The following is a 5,622-nucleotide window of genomic DNA, read 5'->3' as shown; positions in this document are numbered from 1 at the left end:
CATATATTAAACTTTCAAATTTTGATGTCCCTCGCCCGAAAATGATTAAAATCTCTCATCCTAGGTATCGTCATGAGGAATAAATGATGATGTTGGCTTGTTTACCTACCATCAACGTGTTTTTAAATTTCAGAGCCTAACTCCCTACTGTTTGGAAGATATGGTTGTTTTTCCTAAGTTTGAGCATTAAATTTAAAATATTTAAATTATTTTTCAAAAGATAATTTAATATTTTAAATTATTTTTTAAAAGATAATTTAATATTTTAAATTATTTTAATATTGTGGTCATTGGAGGGAAAAAGTTGTCTAAGAACATCATTTTCATTTCTCTTTTATTCTCCTTCGTGGTCGATGGTTTCTGGGGTTGAGATCATAGTCTTTGAAAGAAATGGTTAAAGATGCTCCATTTTTTAGCATTCTTAACCCAAATTTATAACCTCTCACAAAAAGGTTAGGAATGCTCCAAAATGGAGCATCTCTAACCTTATTTTCTAACCTTGTGTGGGCCCGCTTTATGAGTTACATGTAAAGGTTAGAAATGCTCCGTTTGGGAGCATTCCTAACCTTTACCACAAGACAAATGAAGGCATGCTCAAAATCTCTAGCAACTCATGATTCAATGTCAATAAGAAAAGGCTCCTATACACCTATATACAAAATGTGGAGGCACAGATAAATTGCAATATCCATTTTGACAGAGAAATGCCATCTCATGGAATATGGTGATGGCAGAATGTCTTACTCATGGTTTGGAGGGACGGAGAATGTGGAACCATACTCAAGGAACGTAAACCATTTGAAGAGTGCCTCAAAAGAAATGGTGACCCTAGTATTTAAATACAATGATTACAGATTATGCACATAACAGGTTTGTTGAAACGGTTTAGGAAATTTTCTAGCAAATGCAATGGGCGGACGTAGAGATTAATTCAACAACTTTTTCCATCATATTCTTTATTGGGCCAATAATGGGAGCACTGTTATGATGTATGGGCAGCTATTGAAGCATAATGAAAGGAGGATTTCTGTCAAAGATTATAATTGGAAATGTTCACATATTTGGAGACTTTCGAGCAAAGACAATTTGACACGAGAAGAATATGGAAGCATTATAGGTGCAAATTAATTGGCATAACATCTCAAAAGGTGAGGCTTCATGAAATGCAATGGATGCAAATATAGAAGATAAGACACAGTAAATTTTGTTTGCTTGTGGTTGACATTCATGCTCTCGGTGGTTATCTTGAGGACACCTAAAATGCTATTATTATGATGTCAGTTAAATCATAGTGTTTGTGTGAACATGTTGTCTTGGTACATGTAAATCATTTGTAAATGTTGCATAAAGTGTATACCAAGCACATGAAACATTTTGACAAAATGCCTCCAAAGGAATTTTGTCCTGTCACATGTATGATTGTACGATTTGTACACAAAATGGACTCATTGAAAGGGCTTTCAATACATCTCAAACGTTGACTGGCAGATACATGTTTAGAATGCAAAACCATGTATAGAAAGCATCTGAATTATTTAACAGAATGCCAAATGTGAAAGGACAAGAATTGTATGTGAATTGTTTGAATTGTTGCCTTAAAAAGGTATCATCTCATGTAACAGGATGATTGAAATGCACAAAATGGTTTGTTGAAAGAAGGTGAGAGCTTCAAACGACAAAGAGTTGTTGAATTCAATGCTATAGGTTGGCACAAGAATACATATTCCAACATTTTTGTTGGTGATGTTCTATTACAAAATGAGAAGGCAACAAGATTTTTGAGATGTTTACATTTAAGAAATATTGATCTACTATGGTCTCATTGATTGGAAAGTTTTGAGTTCATTTCGTTACCTCCTCATAATTCACTCATTAGTTATGATGTTCAATAATGCCTTATAGATGTTGGATGTTCAAGCTTGGTGGAGATTGTCAGTGCAGAATACCGAGAGGATGGAAATACATTATTAAAGATTCACGAAGGAGAGGATTTCTAGTAGTTGTTGGAATCCATATCCTCCAAAGCTTACTTGTTTGTGAACATGCAATTGATAGATTGGAAGATGATTCAAGACATAAAGAAGAATATTGGTGTCACTTAAGATATTCTCATAAAATTTTACAAAATTGAAAGATACCTTCAACAAAGTTAATAATAATTCAAATGGTATTTCTTCAAAGCTATGGGTTACTAGTTACCTTTTTGTAAAAGTGACTTATGTCACTCAATGTAACTAAAACTTATAAAATAAGCCTTATTTTGTGAAAAGTTGTAAAAGTCATATGTAGATAAGGTTTATTACTTTTAGAACCATTTTATTTCAAAAAGGTAATTAGAAAGTAGTTATCGGGTAGCTAGAAGGTAGTTATCAAAAGAAGCCTATAAATACAAGGCTATTTGTATTGTAAAATGGGGACTTTTATGACAGGGGGAAAACTCTACAGAATTTTGTAGAGGAATTAAGTGAGAATGTTTTATGTTCATACCTTCGTATTAAGGGGTTTTTGAACTTGTAAATTTTAAAAAAAGAATAATGAAGAATACATTAAGTTCGTGTGTCTTGAATGTATTCATGAGTTATCACTACTAATTTCATGGTATCTTGACTTGCATGTGCTAGTACAACCTATCTCTTCGTGTGTTGAGATTTATCGTACTTCTTTCATCATTTTTGCATGACTAACCTATTTGGTGGCAACCCCTTTGTAATTGTTATCATTTATGGGATCCTACTTGGTATTCGTATGTCTTCTAGTAGGGTTTATGTTATTAATCTTGTTTAAGTTATATGTTTTCTTCTTTATGTACTTTCAGGTTAAAAGTACACAAAAATCCTAAATACCCCTATCATACGAGGGAGTTGCCCCTCTCAAACACAGAGGAAGATTGTGGTTTTACTCCAATCTCTCCAACTATTGGGGCATTTGTCACTGCTCATCGGGCAAACAAGGTCAGTTTTAGATAAATGATATCAGTGACAAATCTGTTTACCAACAGAGTTTATCAATACATTTCTGCAAAAAGAAAAAGAAAAAAAAATGTTATATTACATAGGTAATGATTACCCTTGTTTGCATAATAAAACAACCATTACTTACTTAAATAGTACTTGCATGTGTGTGTTAAAATAATTGCAACTGGAAAATTTCAAAAATAATTGCAATGATTCCATAGCTGAAACAAAAGACATTGCAACAACTCTATGAGTGCTATAGAAATATGTTGAAGCATTTACACGAAAGTGTGTAGGGGAAAAAGCACGACTAGGTTATCATGCCCTAATCCTACCTTTTGACACACATTACGGAATACGAAAGAGCCTAGAGATATCGCACAATTGGCTACTTCTTTTTGTGAAAGAGAGAGCCACAGGATATCTATTAGGATTTCTATTCCCTTGTTGAAATTGTAAGATCAAGTAATGCAAGTTCAAACCCTAATCTCAAAATGCGAGTATGAACTAATAACAAGATTGCAGAATTGAGATTAAACAATGAACAGCTGTAAGTACAAGGATGAAATAAGAATGCAGATATGTACCCGGAGTCAAAATCGGACTGAAAATGTTCGGGACGAGGGCGCGGGCGCCACTGTCCTGAAAACTACACCGGAAACCACTGTTCTGCACTCTGAAACACTGTCTGGAAACTGTCTGCAAACTGTCTGTCCAGAGGACCAGGGTGCCCAGCACCTCTGTCCCAGGGACCAGGGCACCCAACGCCCCTGTCCTGGCAGGACCAGGGCGCCCAGCGCCCCTGTCCCGGTCTCCTGCTCTGCAATTTCACACAGAGTGCTGTTCCAACTTTCTCTCTCCGAATCTGTATCCTGCGGCGTCGTCCGAATCCCAAAACCTGCAATAATATCTGAAAAGGGAGAGGGGTGGCTATATAGGGTTTTACCTTAGTCAAACCCCCGCTTCGGTGATTTCCACCTCCACGAATAGCCAAGTTGTTTTGTAAAATGTATAGTGTGTGCAGACCTAGTGTGTGTGCAAGGTCCAAAATGCAAGAAAGCAAACTAGAGCAACCTAGAAAGTAAACCCTAATTGCTTGCAAATGATAATGTAAATGCTCTAAATCAAGATGCAATGCGATCTAAAGCATGAATAAATGATGTATCAAAGCTTATGCAAAGACATGAAAACAATACGAAATCATACCCAACCCTCAAGGGAGGAGTACAAGCCAATCTTCAGTCGGTAATCTCCTATTGTTCTTCAATGTCTTCCAAGCCCTAAGTGGATGAATGAATTTGATAGATTCTTAATAGAAAGATGTTATAAGATGTTGAAGTCCTCAAAGATCTGCTCTTTCGCTGCATATGAAGTTCCTGGAAACAAAAATCCGATCCTTCCAAATGAAGAAAGAGAGCTCTTATGTATGAAACCCTAGGTCGTAAATTCGTATTTTGGCCGACCTAGAGATTGAATATCCCGCCAATTTCTTGGGGTTAAGCTTTATTTTATGATTGGATCGCGCTCCTAAAATTTCAAGAAAAATGTCCGGGACCATGTGCACTGGGCGCCACGGTCCCAACAACTTTTCACCAAATTTTCAGGGCCGTCGGATATGATGATTTTAGAGAGAATCCCGAAGTTACAGGTGATTTCAAGATGTTTTGACCCCGAAACCAAGCCCCCAAGTTCGAAATAGGACTTAATTAGGGTTTTTGGTTGAGTGATGTATTGGAGGAATAAAATGCGAAGGGCGCGCTTTAGTGAAAAGGGCCCAACTTTATGATGTAGAGAATGATGAAATAGGACCTTAGACCTAATTAATTTGATTAATTAAGTGCTTAAGGAGAAATGCAATGCAGAATGTAAAATGCACTAAGGCGGGTGCTAAACTAGGTGTGAAATTGTACCACCCTAGCGAGTGCGTACAATTTACGACGCTACATTTAGCCCCCACTTTAGCGGTCATATGAGTACTACGTGCATATGCAAGCTAAAGTACAGAAAAGTAAACATCATTTGAAAAAAGGATATATCCATAAGTTGTCGGACGAAGCCCCCAGCGGTATCTGCAGTACACAGTTAGGAACCGCACCCTACAAAACAAACGTTAGATCACAAAATCACCTAATGCTTACTAGGGAAAGTGATGAAATCTGTGAGTAGCTATATGCCCCCCCCTGTTTCGACTTGCTTATTAGGGAGGTGAAATAGGGTAGCATGTTTACTTGCGACAAATTGTGTAAGAGAGTGTTGATGAGGGGTGTTCGCGAAATAGGCTTCATCAGAGCACTTTTTGGAACATCCCGAGAGTAGGAGAAGGAAAATACGATTTCAACGCAATGAATGGCTCGAAAATCGCATCTCCCAAACTCAAGTTATGATAAAATGAATGACAGAGGAAAAATTAGGGTTTCACAAAGTAAGAATAAACACACGAGTATATACTTCGAAAGTGACACTTGTATTCGTCACTTTGTCGATTTCAGAATACTATTCAGTGTAGCGGAGCCCACCTAGCCATCACCATGCCTTCACGACGACCGGAGCGTCCCACGAGGATCGAGATCCTGCACCAGGCCGTGATCGACGACGAGCCACTAGACGAGGTGAGTTGACTGAACGTTTGACTTTTGATTTTTCGCATGTTTGACTTTTCCATGATCGT

This window comes from Cryptomeria japonica, chromosome 10 (genome assembly GCF_030272615.1).
Source record: "Cryptomeria japonica chromosome 10, Sugi_1.0, whole genome shotgun sequence".
Taxonomy (NCBI): domain Eukaryota; kingdom Viridiplantae; phylum Streptophyta; class Pinopsida; order Cupressales; family Cupressaceae; genus Cryptomeria; species Cryptomeria japonica.
This window is presented reverse-complemented; position numbering follows the sequence as displayed.